The sequence below is a fragment of the Aotus nancymaae genome, unplaced genomic scaffold, assembly GCF_030222135.1.
Source record: "Aotus nancymaae isolate 86718 unplaced genomic scaffold, 86718_ANA_hifiasm-v0.15.2.pri h1tg000040l, whole genome shotgun sequence".
Taxonomy (NCBI): Eukaryota; Metazoa; Chordata; class Mammalia; order Primates; family Aotidae; genus Aotus; species Aotus nancymaae.
The window spans coordinates 72,933,254-72,959,454 of record NW_026988454.1 but is presented as its reverse complement, the minus strand read 5'-3'; the positions used below and the strand labels follow the sequence as shown (position 1 = coordinate 72,959,454).

Here is a 26,201-nt window from a genome sequence, read left to right as displayed (position 1 = left end):
AAGGTCTAGCCTAAGAGGCAGAAATATATACAGATAATTAAAACCTGATGCAGCCATGCAGAGAAAGAAATGTGGACATTTAGGGCCCCTAGGTATTATAGGAAAGCCACCTGAACTCAGTCTTCATGGAAAGAAGGCAGTTACTGAGATGACAATGGAAAAAAAGGATAACATTCTAGGCAAAAGGGACAGCAGGGACAAAAGCATGAAAGGCATAAATGGCACAGTGTGTGCAGCTGTGTGGTGTCATGTGCAAAGTATTTCCTCTGTGAAGTTTTCTGCAATTACTTGATCTGGTTTCATGCCACTCCTCTTATCTACTACAGACATCTTCCACTCTGTAGAATAATTTTTGCTTCATGGATCTACTTTCCCTTTTAGATATTAAGCTCTCTGAAGGCAGGAAAATATGGGCTACACATTAGAAATGAATGTATGGACACATACGATTGAATTCTACTGGTCTGAATGTTAAAATTAATTTATTTCCCATTTATATGTCACGACTTTTGAAGGATGACTGGTTAGGTAGTCAGTAAATCCAGCATTGAGAAGATTCTTTGAGCATATGGTGTTTGACTTATTCAGTTATCAAAATGCTAATATTCCTGAGAATTGTTTAAGTCTCTGAAATTATTATAAAATGCTTTGTATAATTCTTTTTTATTTTATTTCCTTTAAAAATGTTTTAAGTCAAAGGAATCTGATTACTTTGGAGTAAAATTGAAGGCCAGAATGCTTTCAGTTCTCAACACTGATACAGCTACAACTTATTGAAAAACAATTTATATGCTTTTTATGTGGTTTCAGAGAAAAGTAGCATATTCAAGAATATCATTTTCACCTTGCTTTCCGCTTCTTCCCTGAGAACTCACAGGGGAAGTCACAAATGTGAACTCCTCCAAACATTGAAAATGTTAATATTACATAATATCCTACCAGCATCTTTTAAGAAAATAAAATACTGCATTGGTAATCTCTGCCATGTCTATGGCACATCTATAAGAATGGCTGACCTTTAGCAAAATATTGAAATGAGTGATAGCTTAAGAATCTTCTGATTCATCTTTTCATATCCCTTCTATCTCTATTATAGCCTGTGTTCCTATGCCTCCAGGGGGCTCTCTGCCCTTATGTGGGAAGGACCAAGAATCGCCAGGTAGACCTAATTCTTTTCTTCCCTACCTCCTAGAAATTAATCTCTCTAACTAACAATTATCGTAAAACCCTATGATTGCTGGTGCCAGGGAAAACAACTAAAGGTACCAAATTTAATCAGGAAAAGAATGATGTACTGTGGTCCCATCTTATCTATGGTTTCACTTTCTGTGGTTTCTTACCCATGGTCAACTGTGGTTCAGAAATATTAAATGGAAAATTTCAGAAATAAACCACTTGCAATATTTAAATGGCATGTGTGCCATTTTGAGTAACCTGATGAAATGCAGCACCATTTCAGCTGGGATGCAAATCATCCCTTTGTCCAGTATAGACATGCCATGTAGGCTCCCTATACATTAGTCATTTTAGTAGCTGTCTTGGTTATCAGATTGACTGTCATGATATCATTATTAGATCCCAAAGCACAAGAGTAGTGATGCTGGAAATTCAGATTGCCAAAGACAATCTATAAGGTGCTTACTTAAAGTGAAAACATGATTGTTTATCATAAGTAATGGTGTGTGTATAGAAAAAAATAGTATATATAAGTTTTGGCACTATCTGTGGTTTCAGGCATCTACTACGTCTCGGAACCTATCCCCAGCAGATAAGTGGGGACTACGGAATGTCAAAATGACATCTAGCTAAATACATGGCACCTCTTAGATAAAACTCCTTTAGCCCACTTAAAATATAAAACCTCCTCAGTAAGTGCCTGAAAGTATGATATTAGTTGTGAAGAGTTTCAACATAAGGGCAAACCAGCAAAATAATATTAAGGAAATATTTTTAAGCACATTTTTGAAATCACTTAAATCACATCAGTGACATAATTTATTCTGTTTCTACATGTAACTAGGCCTTTCTACAAGGTCAAAATTGAGAGTGGAAAACTGAATATGAAAAGTTTTAACTATAATTCATATATCAAAGTAAATACTACATTTGGGAGATAAATTTCAACTTATCTCTGTGAAATTGAGTTTTCGTAAATTAATATTAATGCTCTTAATATGTTGTTTGCTCATATCAATTAGTACTGAAAAAGCTAACATAATAATTAATGACTTGGTCCCTAACAAAATGCATACTGGTACAGAGGGATGCTAAACCACTTATGACTAGGTTTGAGTTGAGAAAAGAAATGGGATCGGGAAAGGTTGCTGCTCAGACCTGACTGTCTATACACTGAATCCACACCTTGATTCTCATTAAATAAGAATAAAAAATAAGACATGCTAGTTGATGCCACATTATGTTCTTTTCTTAAGCTATGATTTGTTTCACCATCAATTTTTATTATCCTTGCTGAAATTCTAACAAGAATTCTGAAGGCAATGAAGGTTGAAAGCAGCTGGTCAATAATTGATAAAATCATCACTTTTAATTAGAAAGGCAGTTATTAAATCACTACTTTAAAATCAAACAACTGAAATAATGCTATTGCCTCTTTGAAATTCCAGTTTTCTAATCACCTAAATCTTACTTCTATCTTTTGGGTACTCTATTCATTCTCCAGATTTCAGTTTTCCAAAGTTTGATACACTGTTTTAACATGAAACTGATCAATGTAAAAGGTAGTTGAAGTTTTGTCTTATAATTTTTAATCAGCATGGCCTACTGAAATAATAGATTTCAGTATTATGTGTTCAAACCACTAAAATAATTCTGCTGAGCTGAATTATGTTCAAATTGTGTCTGCTGTGATCTCTAGGTTGTTTTCTGCCACATTCATGCCTAAGCAGTCATTCTCTGTCTTGCATGTATTATGTTTTTCCTTAGAGTAGTTTCTGCTTTATACATGACCTCAAGATTTTCATTATTTCTAACTACCCTTCCAACTTGTCAAGGTCAATTTGAACTATAATCTTCTCCTCTAAAGGGCTAGTCAACTCACACATTTATTTATTTAGGTCACTGATAAAATATATAAAACTGTACTTAAGCTAGAACCTAACAAACACCCTTTACTACTTCTGAACAGTAGCTATTAAGAGTACAGTGTTAATTAGGTGAAGAATGCCAAGGTTATAAGTCTAGTCTTACATCAACCCATTGGCTTTCCTGTGCTTCATAATCACAAATCATACTTTTGACCTCTGCTCACGGTTTAGTGTTTAAAAAATAAATTGAATTTAAAAGAAAATTAAATATAATTTTGTTATTTTAAAAATATATCCTGTTATGAGAAGCTAATATACCTACCAGTATCAAGATACTGACTAAATATAAAGGCAATCAAATGTGTCAACCAAAGCAAGTCATTTAGGGGAATAATGACCACTCCATCCTAAGGAAGAATCATGGAATGATGTTAAAAGGAATAAATGATGCAGTGACATTCATTTTACCAGCCTTAAGATTTCCATCATACATAGAAAATAATCTTTGTTGTTTTGTTGAATTGTTACCTGTATTCCTTTAAGAAAATGATACAAAATGTTATGAACTAGTTGGTTTTGAAAACTATTGTAAGTGGCCTTTTTTCTTCTTGCAATATTTCTGAATAAAATTGTATATGCATAGATTATGAATATAAAGTATAAATAGAAATTTTTATATAAGGATTGTTCATACGTATTTTGAGTTGCTATTTTACTTGATATTTTTATTTTATTTTATTTTACTTTTTTTTTTTTTTTTTGAGACAGAGTCTCATTCCGTCACCAGGCGCCAGGCTGGAGTGCAGTGGCGCGACCTCGGCTCACTGCAACCTCTGCCTCCCGGGTTCAAGCAATTCTTCTGCCTCAGACTCCCGACTAGCTGGGACTACAGGCATGCACCACCATGCCCAGCTAATTTTTTTGTATTTTTAGTAGAGACGGGGTTTCACCATGTTGGCCAGGATGTTCTCGATCTCTTGACTTAGTGATCCGCATGCCTCAACCTCCCAAAGTGCTGGGATTACAGGCGTGAGCCACTGCGCCTGCCCTTTACTTAACATATAAGATTTCTTTGTAGGGGAATAGACTTGTCTTCCAGATCAACACATCTTGGATGTTCTAATTGCTAAATGACAGCTACTTTTTGATCTCTTTTTGCTGGGTCAGGTCCTTCTCATCTCCCTGGCCTTTTAAAATTAGAGGTGTTCAGAACTTAGCCTATATGGGTCTCTTCTTTTTTCTATCAATCTTCCATTGCATGAGTATACAATCTCATGGATTTATCTAATAACATAAATCTTCAGTTTAAATATTTTCCTTTAACTCTTGCCTAACCACAACTTCTGCTAATCATTATACCCCATTCCATCTAAAATGGCCTTTTTCTAATTCTGCAAATACTCAGGCATACTTATTTCTTAGGACCTTTGTATTTGTTTTTCTCTCAATCTGGTACTTTGCTATCCCAGATATGAATACACTTATTTCTTCTCCTTCTTTGATACTCACTCAAATGTGATGTGAAGAGTGAGATCTTCTCTGCACACACAATTTAAAACACACCCCCATCACATCTTTCTATCCCTATTATCTGTCTTATTTTCCTTTTAACATTAATATCTGAAATACACATAGATTTTTCTTAACTCTTTTGATTTATCTTACTATAACAAACTGTAGATGCTTCTTCTGTTTTCTTTATCATTGCATTGATAATGTTTAGAATTGCTGGGGGAACATAACAGCATTTCAGTAAGTATCTACAAAAGAAGTTTTAGGATTGTGTATTCACCTATGTAGAATACAAAGTGGTTAAAATGTATGCTCTTGAGTCCAACTGCCTGAGACTAAAAGTCCAATTTCACCACTTTCTAACTCTCTAACTGAACAAATCACTTCATTACATGTCTTTGATTTCCTTATCTTTAAATGGAATAATAATAGCGAGTAGCTAGCTTAGTTTCCAAATGCTTCTGGAAAACAGTACCACATACTAGGTAACCAAAAAAACAACAAAAATTTTTTCTTTCATGATTCAGAAGGCCAAAAGTCTAAAGTCAAGCTGTCAATAGGACTATGCTTCCTTTCAAGGTTCTGAGTAAGAATCTGCTCCATACTTCTGGTTGCTGGCAACTCTTGGTGATCCTTGGCTTGTAGGTACATCTATCTAATATTTGCCTCCAAAGTCATATAGACTTTTCACCTGTGTCTCTCTGTGTCTCTAGTTTTCTTCTCAAGTTTTTGCTCTCTCTGTACATTTTTCTTTAGATTACAAATTCCATAAAGGTAGAGCATCTGCCACTGTTGTTCACTACTGTGTGCTCAGGGACTAACACACTTCCCAATGCCCAGTAGGTGCTATAATTTGTTTAATAAATGATGGGCTATGTTGCCAAAGGACAGAGGCTGATACATTCGATATTTTTAAATAAATATTGGGCAAAAACTTTGATTCTGATTTCTCTCTAAATTAGAAAAGCATAAGCATGGCAACAGTGGTCCTTGTCTGAATGTTATGTGGATATATTACCAATTGATCAAACCTGAAAACCATTTAAGGCATTTTTTAATCAATAATTCATTTAGTAACTGGTGTAAAAACATTTCTCAAATATTGATTTTAAGAGAATTATAATCACAAATGCAACATTCCCATTTGATCATATCTCCTCTACTAAGGGATTTTATATTCCTTCACTTAAAAATTCCCCTATAGTAGGAATAATTACATCTCTAATCATTGAGCAGTATTGCATATTTGAATTGCTCAAGTCTTTTAAAGTACTTTTCAAATAGAAAATGCAGAATATGTCCTTGCAAACGTATCATTCATTGTATCATGCTGTGCCTTCTGTTATTTTATATCTAAAATAATACATATATGTAAAATACTTGCAGAGCCAAGTCTTCTCAAATTAGTAGAGCATGACCTCTACATATGAAGTAAATTGTTCATTCTAAAAATATGGCTTTGATAATTGATACTATTAGTATTATAAGTAATATATATTACATATGTATATGTAGTTAAGTGTGTCTACATATATTCTGCATCTACAAAATAATATATAAAAATACTCTAGATTAAATAGGAGCCAGTCTATAAGAAGGAAAGAATCAATCTTTCACTATTTGCAGATAACATGATTAAAAGAAATAGAAAAATTGAACAAAATAAAGAACCGAAAAATAAATCCTTGCCTATATGAATGCTGACATATAACAGAGATGGTAAAAACTCAGTGGAAAAAGAATGAACTCTTCAACAATTGTGCTAGGAAAACTGGGTTTTTATAAGAAAAAATACTCAGATACCATGCATTAAAATGGATTATATGTACAGAAAAAGTTAAATGTTAAAAGCAAACTTTAAAATGTTAAAACAAGATATGAAAACACAAACAATTAGAAATAGGTTTGATTAATTTAACTACATTAAAGTACATCTTTTAAAACTTCCTTATGACAAAAGGGACCATGAATAAAGCTAAAAAGTTTGCCAAAGAGCGCATATAGTTTACAATACATAGAAAAAGTAAAAGAAACAAACAAAAAATCACCTATGTACATGCATACATCATTAAAATCACTTATTCTTTAACATTTATTTATTAAGTACCTGTTTTATATCAGGCACTTTTATAGGCTCTTAGGATAAATAGGCAAACAAAGGAAAAGAAGATCTCAATCTTTTGGGAATTATACCTTACCTAAGAGAGACTAAAGATGTTAGACAGCTTATGTGTTATGTTGGGGGGCCATAGGTGGAGGGGCTAGCAGAGCAGTGTAATGAGATAATAAATTGCAGGTGATAAATTGCAGTTTTGGGCCAAGTGGTCAGATTGACCTCATTTAAAATATTACATCTGGGCAAAGACTTATGAAAGTATCCTGTTGGTTTTTCATGTACTAACTTTTCAGGTGGGCAGAAGAGCTGTTGCAGAAGATCTAACGTTCGAACTTGTTGGTGAATTTGAAATATAGACGCCAGTATGGCTGTAGGGGAAGGAAAAAGGAAGTGAGTAATAGTTGAGGATGTCAAAGAAAGTAAGAGGGGACAGAGTTCAAGCTATGTAGATCCTTGTATGCTTTGGTTAGCGGTAGGACTTTTACAATAAATGAATCAGGAGACTTTGTAGGAATTTGCTCCAAGTGGGGAAATCAAATGAGTTGTGTTTTAAAAGGAACACAATTTCAATCAGTAAAGGAATTACAAACAACATAATCACACAGGGAGGAAGGGATATCAATGAACAATTCACAGAATAGAAAAACAACTTGATTTATAACAATATGAAATATGCTAAAACTCACTGATAATGAGTCATATAAAATAAAAATGTACAAACTATTATTCCTTCTCTGCTTCATCTTTCATACTCATGGGATTGACAAAAAATGAAATTTTGAACAAATTATATGCTGGTGATAAGGTGCTCTTGTATACTGATTGTGGAGTATAAACTGGTACAATAATTGAAAGACTAATTTGAGACCAAGTAGCAAAGAGGAAGCTATATATGCTGTTAACCAACTCTTTTATATATTCTGATATATATAAGCTGAATGCAGTATGGATGCTAAAATTCTTTGAAATTTTTGCCAGTATAATAAACAAAAAATAGCATTATTATTTAATCTGTGTGGCCTTAATAGTGAAGCTGAGCAATTTTCACAGGCTAGTCTTATATTATCTTTGCCTATTGTAGAAATCATTATATTTTTGTAGGCAAATTGCAGGTGACTTTTTATGTTTGGGATATTGGTCTTTTTAATATATTCTGAATATTATCTTAATTTGTTATTTGCATTTTAGCTTTGTTTTGTATCTTATAGAACTTATACTTTAAGTTCTTGGATACATGTTTAGAACGTGCAGGTTTGTTATACAGGTATACACATGCCATGATGGTTTGCTGCACCCATTAACCCGTCATCTACATGAGGTATTTCTCCTAATGCTATCCTTTTCCTACCCCTCTAACCCCTGACAGGCCCTGGTGTGCAATATTCCTTTCCCTATGTCCATGTGTTCTCATTGAGAACTTACAAATTTTTATGTATTTATATAAGGCAAGACATTCTTTTAATTTTTTAATTACTTAAGTCTGCCTATTATGAACATTTTCTCCTGACTTTTAAATATCTGTGTGTTTGTGTGGATGTGTATCTATATACATACACCGATTTTAAGTTTTGGACTACTACCTTTTAGTAGTCCATCTTGATTTTTCTGTTTTATATGTAATTTCAAAATTCTATTTATTTTATTTATTTTTAAATACATAATACATTTTCTAATCACTTTTTATTAAGGATCTGATTTTTCACCACTAAATTCAAATATCAAAATTCTTTATATTAAGTCCCCAGCTGTATTTGAATGTATCTTAATGCTGTACTGTTCATCAGGTTCATTTGTTAATTTTTATGTCAGTCCCAGTCTATTTTAATTATAAAAGCTTTAAGAATTATTTCATCTTTTAAAATATAATTTTATTTTTAATTGAAAATAATAATTATGTATATTTAAGGAGTAAATTTGATGTTTTGATACATATTTTCATTGAGAATTGATTAAATCAAGCTAATTGACATATACATATTTTTCATTTATTAACAAAAATAGTTAAGGTGGCATATTTTCTCTTCTGAGGACTTCTTTGCCAAATCTTCAACATTTTGAAATGAGGTAAATTTTTAATACAACTTTTTAGTCTTTTGATCCAAGAGTCACATTGATGACTATTTATTTTTGCCTGTTAAAATTTATAAGTAGATTAGTGTTAGTTTATGCTTTTGCTGTCATAATGGCTGAGGCCATAGACACTTGAACCAATTGGCCTCCATCTAAATCCTCCCTCTTCCAATTAGAGCTGTGGGATCTTCAGCAAATAACTTCTCATAAGTTTATTCATCTATGATATGAAGATTATATTAGTACATACTCTAAGGTAAATGTGAGAATTAAATGAATTAATGTATATACTTTATTTCAAATACTGCTGATGTATAGTATGGGCTCATAGTGACTGGTATTATTATTGTTATATAATTTTAAATAATAATGAATACATTGTATATAATTTATATATATAATTAATTGACTCCATGGGTCAAAAATAATATTTTTTATCCACTTAAGTTTTCTCTACTTCATCTTTCAAGTTATGTGCAAGATTTTTTGATAGCATCATTATATAACCTTAAGAGACTGTTTATTTATTTATTTGTTTGTTTTTTGATAAATTAAAAGTCCTTTAATTAAATATTTTAAAATACAGATATTCTTAACACTTTGTTTTTTGGTTTAACTTTTTTCTTTTAATTTATTTTTTATTGTATTTTAGGTTTTGGGGTACATGTGAGGAACATGCAAAATTGTTGCATAGGTTTACACGTGGCAGTGTGATTTGCTGCCTTTCTCCCCTTCACCTATATCTGGCATTTCTCCCCCTGCTATCTCTCCCCACCTCCCCACCCCCCGCTGTCCCTCCCCTATTTCCCCCCAACAGGCCCCAGTATGTAGTGCTCCCCTCTCTGTGTCCATGTGTTCTCATTGTTCAACACCCACCTGTGAGTGAGAACATGCGGTGTTTGATATTCTGTTCTTGTGTCAGTTTGCTGAGAATGATGGTTTCCAGGTTCATCCGTGTCCCTACGAAGGACACAAACTCATCGTTTTTGATGGCTGCATAACATTCCATGCTATATATGTGCCACATTTTCCCTGTCCAGTCTATTGTCGATGGGCATTTGGACTGGTTCCAGGTCTTTGCTATTGTAAACAGTGCTGCAATGAACATTCGTGTGCATGTGTCCTTATAGTAGAACAATTTATAATCCTTTGGATATATACCCAGTAATGGGATTGCTGGGTCAAATGGAATTTCTATGTCTAGGTCCTTGAGGAATCGCCACACTGTCTTCCACAATGGTTGAACTAATTTACACTCCCACCAACAGTGTAAAAGTGTTCCTATTTCTCCACATCCTCTCCAGCATCTGTTGTCTCCAGATTTTTTAATGATCGCCATTCTAACTGGTGTGAGATGGTATCTCAATGTAGTTTTGATTTGTATTTCTCTAATGACTAGTGATGATGAGCATTTTTACATATGTTTGTTGGCCTCATATATGTCTTCTTTAGTAAAGTGTCTGTTCATATCCTTCGCCCACTTTTGAATGGGCTTGTTTGTTTTTTTCTTGTAAATCTGTTTTAGTTCTTTGTAAATTCTGGATATCAGTCCTCTGTCAGATGACATGATGGTATATCTAGAAGAACCCATCGTCTCAGCCCAAAATCTCCTGAAACTGATAAGCAACTTCAGCAAAGTCTCAGGATACAAAATCAATGTGCAAAAATCACAAGCATTCCTATACACCAATATCAGACTTAAAAAGAGCCCAATCAAGAATGAACTGCCATTCACAATTGCTACAAAGAGAATAAAATACCTAGGAATACAGCTAACAAGGAACGTAAAGGACCTCTTCAAGGAGAACTACAAACCACTGCTCACTGAAATAAGAGAGGACACAAACAAGTTGGAGAAACATTCCATGTTCATGGTTAGGAAGAATCAATATCGTGAAAATGGCCATACTGCTCAAAGTAATTTACAGATTCAACGCTATCCCTATCAAGCTACCAATGACCTTCTTCACAGAACTGGAAAAAAACCACCTTAAACTTCATATGGAACCAAAAGAGAGCCCGCATAGCCAAGTCAATTCTAAGCAAAAATAACAAAGTGGGAGGCATCACACTACCAGACTTCAAACTGTACTACAAGGCTACAGTAATCAAAACAGCATGGTACTGGTACCAAAACAGAGATATAGACCAATGGAACAGAACAGAGGCCTCGGAGGCAACACAACATATCTACAACCATCTGATCTTTGACAAACCTGACAAAAACAAGCAATGGGGAAAGGATTCCCTGTTTAATAAATGGTGTTGGTAAAATTGGCTAGCCATGTGCAGAAAGCAGAAACTGGACCCCTTCCTGACACCTTACACTAAAATTAACTCCAGTTGGATTAAAGACTTAAACATAAGACCTAAAGTCATAAAAACCCTAGAAGAAAATCTAGGCAAAACCATTCAGGACATAGGTGTAGGCAAGGACTTTATAACCAAAACACCAAAAGCATTGGCAACAAAAGCCAAAATAGACAAATGGGACCTAATCAAACTCCACAGCTTCTGCACGGCAAAAGAAACAGTCATTAGAGTGAATCGGCAACCAACAGAATGGGAAATATTTTTTTTTATTGCATTTTAGGTTTTGGGGTACATGTGAAGAACATGCAAGATTGTTGCATAGGTACACACAAGGCAGTGTGATGTGCTGCCATCTTCCCCATCACCTATATCTGGCATTTCTCCACATGCTACCTCCCCAACTCCCCAGCCCCACTGTCCCTCCCCTGTTTCCCCCTACAGACCCCAGTGTGTGATGCTCCCCTCCCTGTGTCCATGTGTTCTCATTGTTCAACACCCACCTATGAGTGAGAACATGCGGTGTTTGATTCTCTGTTCTTGTGTCAGTTTGCTGAGAATGATGGTTTCCAGGTTCATTCATGTCTCTACAAAGGACATGAACTCATCGTTTTTAATGGCTGCATAGTATTCCATGGTGTATATGTGCCACATTTTCCCTGTCCAGTCTATCATCGATAGGCATTTGGGTTGGTTCCAGGTCTTTGCTATTGTAAACAGTGCTGCAATGAACATTCGTGTGTATGTGTCCTTATAGTAGAACAATTTATAATCCTTTGGATATATACCCAGTAATGGGATTGCTGGGTCAAATGGAATTTCTGTGTCTAGGTTCTTAAGGAATCACCACACTGTCTTCCACAATGGTTGAACTAATTTACACTCCCACCAACAGTGTAAAAGTGTTCCTATTTCTCCACATCCTCTCCAGCATCTGTTGTCTCCAGATTTTTTATTGATTGCCATTCTAACTGGTGTGAGGTGGTATCTCAATGTAGTTTTAATTTGCATTTCTCTAATGATCAGTGATGATGAGCGTTTTTTCATATGTTTGTTGGCCTCATGTATGTCTTCTTTTGTAAAGTGTCTGTTCATGTCCTTTGCCCACTTTTGAATGGGCTTGTTTGTTTTTTTCTTGTAAATCTTTTTTAGTTCTTTGTAAATTCTGGATATCAGCCCTTTGTCAGATGGGTAGATTGCAAAAAATTTTTACCATTCTTTTGGTTGCTGATTCACTCTAATGACTGTTTATTTTTTTGCCGTGCAGAAGCTGTGGAGTTTGATTAGGTCCCATTTGTCTATTTTGGCTTTTGTTGCCAATGCTTTTGGTGTTATGGTCATGAAGTCTTTGCCTAAGCCTATGTTCTGAATGGTTTTGCCTAGGTTTTCTTCTAGGGTTTTTATGACTTTAGGTCTTATGTTTAAGTCTTTAATCCATCTGGAGTTAATTTTAGTGTAAGGTGTCAGGAAGGGGTCCAGTTTCTGCTTTCTGCACATAGCTAGCCAATTTTACCAACACCATTTATTAAACAGGGAATCCTTTCCCCATTGCTTGTTTTTGTCAGGTTTGTCAAAGATTAGATGGTTGTAGATGTGTGGTGTTGCCTCCGAGGCCTCTGTTCTGTTCCATTGGTCTATATCTCTGTTTTGGTAACAGTACCATGCTGTTTTGATTACTGTAGCCTTGTAGTATAGTTTGAAGTCCAGCAGTGTGATGCCTCCTGCTTTTTTTTTTTTTTTTTTTTTTTTTTTTTTTTTTGCTTAGAATTGACTTGGCTATGTGGGCTCTCTTTTGGTTCCATTTGACGTTTAAGGTGGTTTTTCCCAGTTCTGTGAAGAACGTCATTGGTAGCTTGATGAGGATAGTGTTGAATCTGTAAATTACTTTGAGCAGTATGGCCATTTTCACGATATTGATTCTTCCTAACTATGGAATGTTTCTCCATCTGTGTCCTCTCTTATTTCGTTGAGTAGTGGTTTATAGTTCTCCTTAAAGAGGTCCTTTACATCCTTTGTTAGTTGTATTCCCAGGTATTTTATTCTCTTTGTAGCAATTGTGAATGGCAGTTCATTCTTGATTGGGCTCTTTTTAAGTCTGTTATTGGTGTATAGGAATGCTTGTGATTTTTGCACATTGATTTTGTATCCTGAGACTTTGCTGAAGTTGCTTATCAGTTTCAGGAGATTTTGGGCTGAGACGATGGGTTCTTCTAGATATACACTCATGTTGTCTGCAAATAGAGACAATTTGACTCTAGCCAGTACCCAAGCGTGGAGACGGCTGTTGTACACGTATCTGCATCTCCAATGGATACTGAGGGGTTTGGTGAGCTCCTTCAGCAAGCTAAACAGCTTGCTGCTGAGACTGATGGCATCTCAGAGCTTCCCCATGTGGATCGGAATTTACAGGAGATCCAGCAGGCGGGTGAGTGTCTGCGTTCCTGTACCCTCACATGCACGTCCCAGGAGATGGCAGATGTCAAGGCGTCAGTTCTCCTTGGGTCTCGGGGACTTGACATATCCCACATCTCCCAGCGACTGGAGAGTCTGAGTTCAGTCACCACCTTTGAGCCTCTCGAGCCTGTGATGGACACAGACATTCAGGGCTTCCTAAAGAATGAGAAGGACAATGCCCTGCTGTCTGCCGTTGAAGAGTCCCACAAGAGGACCTTCGGCATGGCTGAGGAGTACCATCAAGAGTCAATGTTGGTTGAATGTGAGCAAGTGAAACAGTGAATTCTTCACACACTGCTGGCGTCAGGAGAAGACACCCTTGTCTTTACTCAAGAAAGTGAGCCAAGCTACATCAGTGATGTGGGACCCCCTGGTCAAAGCTCTCTGGATAGCATCGAGATGGCCTATGCCCGGCAGATTTATATCTATAATGAGAAGATTGTAAATGGACACCTGCAACCTAACCTGGTGGACCTTTGTACTTCCATTGCAGAGCTGGATAATAAGAACATTTCTGACATGTGGACCATGGTGAAACAAATGACAGACATGTTGTTGACACTGGCAACTGATGCCCTGAAGAATTGCAGCAGCGTGGAAGTGTGCATGGAGTTTGTCAGGCAGGCCGTGGCGTACCTTGAACAAAGTTCTAAGAATTACACCCTTGTGACTGTCTTTGGAAATTTGCATCAGGCCCAACTGGGTGGGGTGCCTGGGACTTACCAGTTGGTTCGAAGTTTCCTGAACATTAAACTTCCAGCTCCCTTGCCTGGACTACAGGATGGAGAAGTGGAAAGCCATCCTGTGTGGGCACTGATTTACTACTGCATGTGCTGTGGAGACCTGCTTGTTGCTTCACAGGTAGTTAATCGAGCCCAGCACCAGCTGGGAGAGTTTAAAACCTAGTTCCAGGAGTACATGAACAGCAAGGACAGAAGACTGTCCCCAGCTACAGAAAACTGTCCAGCTACAGAAAACAAGCTCCAGCTGCATTATCGCAGGGCTCTCAGGAACAATACAGATCCCTACAAGTGGGCTGTGTACTGTATCATTGGCAGATGTGATGTCACTGACAACCAGAGTGAAGTGGCAGACAAAACTGAGGACTACCTGTGGCTGAAGTTGAACCAAGTGTGTTTTGACAATGATGGCACCAGCTCCCCACAAAACAGGCTCACTCTCTCACAGTTCCAGAAACAGTTGTTGGAAGACTATGGCGAGTCGTACTTTACAGTGAACCAACAGCCCTTCCTCTACTTCCAAGTCCTATTCCTGACAGCACAGTTTGAAGCTGCAATTGCCTTTCTTTTCTGCATGGAGCAGCTGCGCTGCCATGCTGTCCATGTGGCACTTGTGCTGTTTGAGCTGAAGTTGCTTTTAAAGTCCTCAGGACAGAGTGCTCAGCTCCTCAGCCATGAGCCTGGTGACCCTCCTTGCATGCGGCGGCTGAACTTTGTGTGACTCCTCATGTTCTACACCTGGAAGTTTGAGTCCACGGACCCAAGGGAGGCCCTTCAGTACTTCTATTTCCTCAGGGATGAAAAAGAGAGTCAAGGAGAAAACGTGTTTCTGCGCTGTGTGAGTGAGCTTGTGATTGAAAGCCAAGAGTTCGCTATGATTCTTGGGAAACTAGAGAATGACAGAAGTAGAAAGCCTGGAGTCATAGATAAACTTACTAGTGACACAAAGCCTATTATCAACAAAGTTGCTTCCGTGGCAGAAAATAAGGGACTATTTGAAGAGGTGACAAAGCTGTATGACCTTGCCAAGAATGCCGACAAGGCACTGGAGCTGATGAACAAACTGCCATCTGCCAGATCAGTGCCCTGCAGTCCAACAAGGAGAGGCTGAAGAACATGGTGCTTTCCGTTGCCGAATGGTATAGGGCTCAAGGAATAAGCACAAATAAATTTGTGGACTCTACGTTCTATCTTCTTTTGGACTTGATCACCTTTTTTGATGAGTATCATAGTGGCCATATTGATAGACCTTTTGATGTAATTGAACGCTTGAAGCTGGTGCCCCTGAATCAGGAAAGTGTGGAAGAGAGAGTGGCTGCCTTCAGAAATTTCAGCAATGAAATCAGGCACAACCTCTCAGAAGTGCTTCTTGCCACCATGAACATCTTGTTCACACAGTTTAAGAGGCTCAAGGGGACAAGTCCATCCTTGTCATCCAGGCCCCAGCGAGTCATCGAGGATTTTGACTCTCAACTCTGAAGTCAAGCCTAAACCCTGATTACCTTTGCTGGAATGATACCCTACCGAACGTCTGGGGACACCAGTGCAAGGCTGGTGCAGATGGAGGTCCTCATGAATTAAGTGCCATGCTTTGGGGGCTTCTGGGTCTGCACACTGTCAGTACATCAGGCACATGGGCCCACTAGGGTGGGGTTTCTGGTTTTGTTTCTGTTGTGTTTTGGTTTGGTTTCTGTATTATGTATTTTTGTCAACACCAATAAATTTCTTTGACTGTTTTATTTAGTTTTCTGCCATATTGCTGAGTTCAAAGTAATTGTCAACAACATTGATTTTTGCCAATTATACCATATATTCCTTATTAACTCATGTAATAGGTTTTGCTTGAAGTCCATTTAGTGAAATTATAACATTGCTGTTCTTGATTTATTTTAAATTTATTTTGCCCAATACATATCTCCATTTTTTTAGCCTTATTATTTGTATTTGTGTCTCTTTTAAATAGCACATAGCAGAAATTTTTGTTCTGTTAGAAGCATTTGAATATTACTTTCTATTTTATTTATTTTATTATTATTTTGAGATGGAGTCTCACTCTGTTGCCCAGACTGGAGTGAGGTGGTGTGATCTTGACTCACCGCAACCTCCCCTTCCTGGGTTCCAATGATTCTTCTACGTCAGGCTCCTGAGTGCTGGGACTACAGGTGCACACCACCACACCCGACTAATTTTTGTATTTTTAGTAGAGACAGGGTTTTGTCATATTTTTATTTTTAGTAGAGACAGGGTTTCATCATGTTGGCTAAGCTGGTCTCTTACTCCTAATGGAGGAGATCCGACCACCACTGCCTCTCAAATTGCTGGGATTACAGGCATGAGCCACTGCGCCCTACCTTCTTTATATTTAAATAGATATGTTTTGACAAATATTATTTTACCTATATATTAAAATTAAATATTTACTTAGTCACATCACATGATAATAAAGCACTTTCACTTCCTTACTTTCCTTTTCTCCCATAGCTAATGCCTAATTTGTTAACTCAGATTTGAAATTTAATTTCAGGAAATTAGGCTTTTCTTATAAACTCTTCAATTTTAAGCAGAAACTGACCCCTTCCTGACACCTTACACTAAAATTAACTCCAGATGGATCAAAGACTTAAACATAAGACCTAACACCATAAAAACCATAGAAGAAAATCTAGGTAAACCATTCAGGACATAGGCATAGGCAAGGACTTCATGACCATAACACCAAAAGCATTGGCAACAAAATCCAAAATAGACAAATGGGATCTAATCAAACTCCACAGCTTCTGCACAGCAAAAGAAACAGTCATGAGAGTGAATCGGCAACCAACAAAATGAGAAAAAATTTTTGCAGCTTACCCATCTGACAAAGGGCTGATATCCAGAATTTATAAAGAACTAAAACAGATTTACAAGAAAAAAACAAACAAGCCCATTCAAAAGTGGGCGAAGGATATGAACAGACACTTTACTAAAGAAGACATACATGAGGCCAACAAACATTTGAAAAAATGCTCATCATCACTGGTCAGTAGAGAAATGGAAATCAAAACCACATTGAGATATCACCTCATGCCAGTTAGAATGGTGATCATCAAAAAATCTGGAGACAACAGATGCTGGAGAGGATGTGGAGAAATAGGAACACTTTTACACTGTTGGTGGGAGTGTAAATTAGTTCAACCATTGTGGAAGACAATGTGGTGATTTCTCAAAGACCTAGACATAGAAATTCCATTTGACCCAGCAATCCCATTACTGGGTATATATCCAAAGGATTATAAATCGTTCTACTATAATGATACATGCACACGAATGTTCATTTCAGCACTGTTTACAATAGCAAAGACGTGGAACCAACCCAAATGCCCATTGATGATAGACTGGACAGGGAAAATGTGGCACATATACACCATGGAATATTATGCAGCCATCAAAAACGATGAGTTTGTTTCCTTTGTAGGGACATGGATGAACCTGGAAACCATCATTCTCTGCAAAGTGACACAAGAACACAAAATCAAATGCCGCATGTTCTCACTCATAGGTGGGTGTTGAACAATGAGAACACATGGACACAGGGAGGGGAGCACTACACACTGGGGTCTGTTTGGGGGAAATAGGGGAGGGACAGCAGGGGGTGGGGAGTTGGGGAGAGATAGCATGGGGAGAAATGCCAGATATAGGTGAAGGGGAGGAAGGCAGCAAATCACACTGTCACATATGCACCTATGCAACAATCTTGCATGTTCTTCACATGTACCCCAAAACCTAAAATGAAATTAAAAAAAAAGAATGAATCAACAATATTTCAGTTTCTGGTGATGTTATTTAACTATATAATTTGTTAAATCTGTCATTTACAATCTTTTGTACTGTTTGTTTCCCTATTTAAGATGTATTTTCTATAGTATTTTCTCTTGATTGTAGTGTTTATTTTGGAAGGAAGAGTGGATTATATGTTTTCTATGCCACTGAATGTGTAAGAATACTCAAGAAATGAACTGCTCTTATTTTTCTAAACTTAAGTTCTGATTCCAAACCATGTATTTGTGAATACATAAAACTAAATGCTTTTAATAGCATCCAAATTACATTTTGAATGCTTTGTTACTTAGAAATTTCTTCCACTTCACTAGCAGCGTTTTGGTCAAAGCCACTCAACCAAGTCCTTAGAAAGTTCTGAACTTTCCCACTTCTTCCTTTTTTTTTTTTTTTTTTTTTGAGCCCTCCAACCTATTCCAACCTCTGCCTGTTACCCAGTTCCAAAGTCACTACTTTCACATTTTTGGGTATGTTTATAGTAGCATCTCACTGTCTGCAGTACCGACTTACTGTATTAGTCCATTCTCATGCTGCTATAAGGAACTGCCTGATACTGGATAATTTATAAAGGTAAAAGGTTTAATAACTCACAGTTCTGCATGGCTGGGGAGGGTTCAGGAAATTACATTCATGGTGGAAAGGGAAGCAAACATGTCCTTTTTCACATGATGGAAGTAAGGAGGAATGCTGAGCAAAAGGGGTAAAGTGCTTTATTATCATGTGATGTGGCTAAGTAAATATTTAATTTTAATATATAGGTAAAATAATATTTGTCAAAACATATCTATTGGTCCCTTATAAAACCAACAGATCTCCTGAGAAAGAACTCACTATGATGGGTACAGCATGGGCATAACTGCCCCCATAATTCAATTACTCTCTACCACCTACCTCCCATGACACATAGGGGTTATGGCAACAACAGTTCCAGAAGAGATTTGTGTGGGAATACAGCCGAACCATATCAAGAAGTTCTCACATTTCAATATGGATCATGTGAGTAAAATGGGGACATAGATCAGAGAAGGTTAGAGTTTCTTGATATATTGCAGTGGAGCAGGTCATCACAGCAGAACAGTGTCTCTTGTGGGCAGTATGATGAGTGCGTGGTTTTGGCAAGCATAGTTCTTCTTGATGTGCTAATGGAGATCTATTTGACTCAGCCATCAAGACCCCTAAGATAGTTGCAGAAGTGGAAGTGTTTCCACTAAGTGTTTCATAGCCTTCTAGGTCTACTACTCTCCTTTTCATCCCCATATAACCACCTGTATTTTAAAAATTAGTAACCTATACCAAGAAGTCTCAGAGATGCTGGGACTTCAAATGTAGGTTGTGCATATTTTGCTAGCTTAGTTGTCTCTTCAAAGAATTAGTACTTTAAAATACATGTTATTTGATATCTTAGAACAGCAGGACAGGGAGATCACATGATGTCCAAGTGAGTTTTAGGGTCTGTAGTATGAGATAATTCCTTAGGCAACAAGAAGATGTAAAACAATATGAAAGCATAAAATAACAACATCCTAGTTCAGTGGCAACTGGAGAAATGTACAAGAGGGTTTCAAAAAGTTCATAGAAAAATGGAATTAAAAGGCAAAAATTAAAACTGTAATCTTTAACTCTCATACTGAGCTCCATCAAGTTCTAGACATTTTTGAAAGCAATGACATGAGTCATTTAGTCCAGTCCTAAAGAAATGAGGCTCCTGGGAATTAGCCATGTGAATGTAGTCTTTTTTATGTTATTAATGAAAGAAAAATGGATGCTCTTTATAGATTTTGTTTAAGATTGGTGATATGGTTTGGTTGTGTCCTCACCCACATCTCATCTTGAGTTATAACTCCCATAATTCCCACATGTTGTTGGAAGGAACTGGTCTGAGATAATTAAATATTGGTGGCAGTTTTCCCCAACTGTTCTCATGGTAGTGAATAAGTCTCACAAGTTCTTATAGTTTTATCAGGGGTTTCCCCCTTTCACTTGGCTCTCATTCTCCTTTTGCCTGCTGCCATGTAAGATGTGCATTTGTTCTTCCCTTGCCTTCTGCTATAATTGTGAGGCTTCCCCAACCATGTGGAAATGTGAGTCCATTAAACCTCTTTTTCTTTTTAAATTATCTTTATATGGTATGTGTTTATCAGCAGTGTGAAAATGGATTCATCTAATTAGAAAGTGAAAATAAATCCAAATAAGATAATCAAGACTGTAATATGTATGCCTAATGATTTCACATCAAAATTATCATAAATTGCCTTTGTTTGATGAGAGAAATGAACAGGAGAATCTCATGGTGGGAAAAGACTCCGGTGAAGATTTCCTGGCCTTTTTTTTTTTTTTTTTTTTTTGGCTAAAGCTTTGTCTAACTTTCTGAAAACACTCTCACAATAAGATGATGTTATTATCCTTTGGCTCTTTACAAAGTCAACAAAAGAAATACCTTGAACATCCCCAAAAAACTACTGCCATGACCTTAGGTCTTAACTGGTTCACATTTGCTTTGACTGGATCACTTTTGCTTCTTGCTAGCCATTGCTTTGATTATGCTTTGTCTTCAGGATCACATTGGTAAAGCCATGTTCCACCTTCTGTAATAATTCTTTAACAAAATGCTTTATAGTAAAATAATTTACATTCCTTTGGGTATATATCCAGTAATGGGATTGCTGGGTCACATGGTATTTCTGGTTCTAGATCCTTGAGGAATGCTACACTGACTTCAATAATGGTTGACGGAATTTACATTTTCACCTATAGTGTAAGAGTGATCCTATTTCTCCACAGCTTTGACAGCATCTGTTGTTTCTTGACTTTTTAATAATCAGCATTCTAACTGGCATGAGATAGTGTCTCATCGTGGTTTTGATTTGCATTTCTCTAGTGATCAGTGATGTTGGGCTTGTTTAAAATATACTTGTTGGCCACATAAATCTTTTCTTTTGAGAAGGGTTTCTTTATGTCCTTTGCCCACTTTTTGATGGAATTGCTTGTTTTTTTCTTTGTTTCTTGTACATTTCTTTAAGTTCACTGTAAGTGCTGGATATTCGACCGTTGTCAGATGGGTAGATTGCAAAAAAATTCCCCTATTCTATGGGTTGCCTGTTTGCTCTGATGTTAGTTTCTTTTGCTGTGCAAAAGCTGTTTAATTAGATCCCACTTGTCAATTTTTGCTTTTGTTAGAATTGCTTTTTGTGATTCATCATAAAATATTTGTCTTTTCTGCTATAAAGATACATTCATGAGTATGTTTATTCCAGCACTATTCACAATAGCAAAGACATGGAATTAACCCAAAGGCTCATCAACAATAGACTGGATAAAGAAAGCATGGTACATATACACTATGGAATACTATGCATCCATAAAAATAAACAACATCATGTACTTTGTGGGGACTTGGATGGAACTGGAAGCCATTAACCTCAGCAAACTAACACAGGTATAGAAAACCAGCCATTACCTGTTCTCACTCGTAAGTGGGAGCTGAACAATGAGAACACATGGACACAGGGAGGGAACAACACACACCGGGGCTTTTCAGGAGGGTAGGGGAAGGGAGTGCATCAGGATAAATAGCTAATGTATGTGATGTATGTGGGATTTAAAACCTAGGTGATGGGTTGATAGGTGCTGCTAACCATTATGGGACACATTTACCTATGTTACAAACCTGCACTTTCTGCACATGTATCCTGGAAATTAAAATAAAATTAAATAAGTAAAAGAAATGCTTCAGGATGTTGATCTCACTTGAAAATTTCCATTGAAACTTCTACTCTTATCTGAAGCTGATGTGAGCACAACAGTTTTGGTACCCATTGAGTAGAAAGTTTGCCCAACTTTAATTTTTAAGTAGAAGTTTAAGCTGAATCACTTGCAATGTGTATGGTATTGGCTATTATTTATCCTGTTGTCAATCCTTTTCAATTATGTCATAATTAAGATTAAATTTTTCCTAGTGAATTGATGTGAATTGTCTGCTGCTGTGGGTTTCATCTTCAACATCATCTTATCCCTTCTTAAAATGAATCATCTATATTTGTAAATTATTGACTTAATTGGGGCATTGTCATGAAGCACCAATGATTTCACCATTCTCCTACTCAATTTTCATTATACATAAAATTTGTTCTTACTTTATTTTAGCAGAATATATGTTGCTCTGATGGGGGCTCTTCTCAAATTGTTGTCTTATTCTTAGTGCTTCAAACTAGATCCTGTAGAGACACATTATAACAAGTTTGTATGTGTTTATTATGGTGCAAAAAAATAAAAATAAAAAGAGAAATCCATGCATAGTTTTTCTTTTTTCATAATACACTTATTACCTGAATTTTTAAAAGCCATCTTATATAGGATTGAGCATATTTGTGTACATTTACTTGTATGTGTGTGATTATGAGTGAGAGTAGGTAGATTTGAAGAAGAAATCAAATATTTCTAATATTTTGTCTTACTTTTAGGCATTATCAACTTGCTTTTTTATTATACACATGCTCAAATAACTAGTAAGTACATTAGAAATGAATAAAATAGGAGTTCAAATATTTAAACTATGTAGTATGTTGTAGGAGCCAAGGGAAAATTCTTCTTTGCCCTCTAAGTGTTTGCTGAAAAAATCAACTTTCAGAAGGTAGATTAATTGGATAAAACTCATCCAAAGTTTATTATTGTGTACAGAAGACAAACCATAGAGTGCCTACACGCTTTCCAAAGGGGTTCAGAAGCTAAAATGCCATCCTGGGAAAAAAGTTATGGCAGACAAGAGAAGATGAATTTTGTTGAGGGACAATGAGAGAGTACTAGGGAGAATGAATGGATTAGAAAACAGAGATTAACTTCTAAATCATTTTCTCTGGAATTTGAATGAGTTGGAGACACAGATGTTATATTATAAAAGGGTTTGTTCAGGTATAGTTGCATTCTTGGTCTTACAGAGAAGAGAAAAAAAAACATGTTCTCTTTGGTGGTTCTGGATCTTAGGCAGATAAAAAAAAGTTCAATTTCATCCTGCCCTTTCAGAGAGATGGAGGGTGTTAGGTGTGTAAAGAAGGTTTGAGAGACCTTGAGGCTTCTTCGGTTCAGCCTGTCAAAGTGTCATATTTGCAGTATCTGTTTCTGAGCCCCCAACAATATCAATAAAACACAGCCTGTATGTCTTATATATACAATTCTAAGTATAATCTATTGAATTATTTAATCAGAACTCTCTTTACTGTGACTCACATCTTCTGGGACTTAGCTGTGTTTTAAGCCCCACCTATTGTATAGTTCCATGTGGGCTTGGACCTGTTTTGGACAGTACCTTACCTGGAAAATGTTGCATCTCTCTCTGTCTCAGGACAATATGTATTCACACGTGTTTTGGAATTGAAGAGGTACATATCTGAAGGCAATGCTAAGTTAGCATGAGGTGTGACTCTATGGGTAGATGTTTTTCTCTTTCATCCTACAGGTGAACAATTTTAATGTGCATTCTATACAGCTCTTTAGACGGTCCTGGCAGGACTGTTTCACAGTTTTCCACAGTAGAGAAGACAACTCAGTGCCACACTTGACCATTATCACTCCTTCTTTAACTGTTGTAGTCTCTTCAGTCCGTCACAGTTGTTAACTGAGCTCACAACCCCAAATAATTCCTTCTCAAGTTAAGAACTTGTTTTACACTTTGTTTTTTGGGAATGTGGATCTCAGGCTAGAAAAATTCACTCTTATTATGAAAATATTGTATCCAAACATGAAATGAATTAAAAAACACTGAAATGTGAAAGAAAAAATAAAATATCCATTACCTTGCAGGTAGTGATAATAATTGCTATTATCTTGTTTCAAAAATGCAATTTGGTAATTTATTATTAATATTTTCCCAGTTTGGATTTTATAAGTTAAATTTGATTAATATCTATATTTCAGGAGTCTTATACATATTCTAACCATATATTTTTAGATATACAGTATTTGGGTCAAAGTCTGATTATATATAAGTTATTATACTTATTGTAAAATTGTTTCTTGTAATGTATCAATTTACCACATCTTGAAATTTATAATAGAACTAATTTAAGCCTTCACTTGCCAACACTATTATATTTCATTCTTTTAACAAGTCATAAAATAACATTTCATTGATTTTATTTGATATCTTTACAAACTGAACTATTTTTGAATATGCTTTTTGAACATTTCACTATTTCTTTCCAAATTTATTCCAATTTATTTTACTCAATTTGTCTTCTAGTATTAAAACAAACATAGTATTTTATTCAATTTGTCTTCTATTATTACAACAAAAATAGTATTAACTGAAATAATCAGTGCATCTAATTTTATTTTTAATTTGATTTTATACTTACTTATTTGATTTTTAAATCCCTGGTCTTATGCCAAATTATACTAGGATCTCTCTACCCTTTTTTCCTCCATTAAAAAGATGCAAATCCCTTCTTAAAAAACTGCTGGCTATTTTTGTGCTCTCTACAATCATACTTTATTCCCATTTAAAATTCAATTTCACAAAAGGAACAGAACCTATAGGTAAGGACTAGAGTACACTTTCAATTCTCCCCACGTCCTTTCTATTTAGAGCTTTCATAACGTGGAACTGTTCCTTCTAAATTTTGCAATGCATTTTTTGATTCTAATCTTACCTCCTTCCAATTGGCTTTTCAGAGATTTCTAGTACAACTGTCATCATTCTATATTAGGATCTCCAGTCTACCACTTTTTCTGAGTCCTCTCATTAGCTTTTTTCTTTCCTGTCACATTCTTCCTCCACAGCTTAAAATCCTAGATCAATTATTTTAACTTTTTTGCAACACGTAAATTTCATTTACCCTCTATTTTTGTTGCCTCAGTAGTCAAAAGTCTAACCCTGGATGAATGCAATTAGTGTTAGTTTTTATTTTTGCCTGTATCAAGGGCAGACAAACACTATTGCAATAAGTCACACAAAAGGAAAGTATACCCAAACAAGTATAAATTATAACCCAATAAAGCATCAATTATCAATCTTAATTCATCCTTTGCAATCTTAGTATGAGCTTTTATATAATTAATATATTTTCTATAAATAATAACCATTTCAAATCATCTTCATCTGAGCTCTCACTGAGTTTACTCTTACATTGCCTTATACTTTACAATAAAAATAATAGTAATCATATTTATTACCATGAGATATGTGCCCATTCTGTTCTTGCTAAAACAGAAGAAATCTTTCTTCTTCTACTGAGAATTAACTCTTTCTTTGGGCCCTTTAACCACTTCTCATATAGATCCTTTTTATCAACTTTTAAATTGCCTTAAACCCCTTCATTAAACAATAATAATAATAACCTAGAAAAGCAGGGGAATGATTGCCCCTCCCCTCTGCCTTGTATTTACCTGTTATCTTTAGCTCTTCATCCATCTGTCTTTATTTCTGTATTCTTCATTGGGATTCCATTTGCCTCAAGTCAAATAACTCTAAGGTTATCAGTGGCTTCTACATTGCTAAATACATGGGATATACTTAAATCTATATAGTTAAATGTCTTGTTATATCCAGCTCTTTTAGCCACTTCATTTGCCATAAGAATTTCTACTTACTACAAAGAATTTTCGCTGTGAGATTTAGTTGGAATTGATGGTACTCTTGAAATCCTAAGAAGGATTACTACCAAATTGAAATATTTCATCCATGTTACTAAATAGCCAGGAAATAACAAGTACATGATCAAGCGAAGTCAGTCACAGAAACTATCATTCCCTTGCTGCTCTGTGAGCTTATTTCCCATATTACTCCTTTGGAAAAGGATAAGAAACAACAGCAACAAAGGTGGTTAAAACAATTTGCTCCTGAGCTTGACTGTTGACCAGTTTGTGCCCCTTCTTTCATAGAAGGGATTAAATATACAAATTTTATATTGTTAACAATAATATAGTTAGATCCTTACTGAGAGCAGAGGAGAGAAAGAACATAATCCCAGTTACTTTGGACAGTAAACTGTTTGTGTCTCCAACAGAACTCAAATTCTGACTCTGAAAGTAGACGGGAGTCTGACCTTGATCTTCCAATGCCATTTTTTGGACACATTGTTTTATAAACTTCATGTCAGCCACAACTTGATTAATTCATGTTTGTCTATTTGCTGCAAAAGAAAA

At 36.0% G+C, this 26,201-nt stretch overlaps 1 long non-coding RNA gene and 1 pseudogene across 1 annotated transcript in view; one reads left to right on the top strand and one right to left on the bottom strand.

Moving 5' to 3' along the window:
* Positions 1–6,530: 6,530 nt before the first annotated feature.
* LOC110567146 (uncharacterized) overlaps positions 6,531–26,201 on the bottom strand; it is a 33,994-nt gene continuing 14,323 nt past the window's right edge. The window contains exons 2-3 of the long non-coding RNA XR_002477602.2: positions 22,196–22,276; positions 6,531–7,040 (exon numbers count right to left, since the gene is read on the bottom strand). This is a non-coding gene — a long non-coding RNA (uncharacterized LOC110567146). The remainder of the gene's footprint in view (positions 7,041–22,195; positions 22,277–26,201) is intronic.
* LOC105711417 (nuclear pore complex protein Nup93-like) lies at positions 13,360–15,971 on the top strand (annotated as a pseudogene).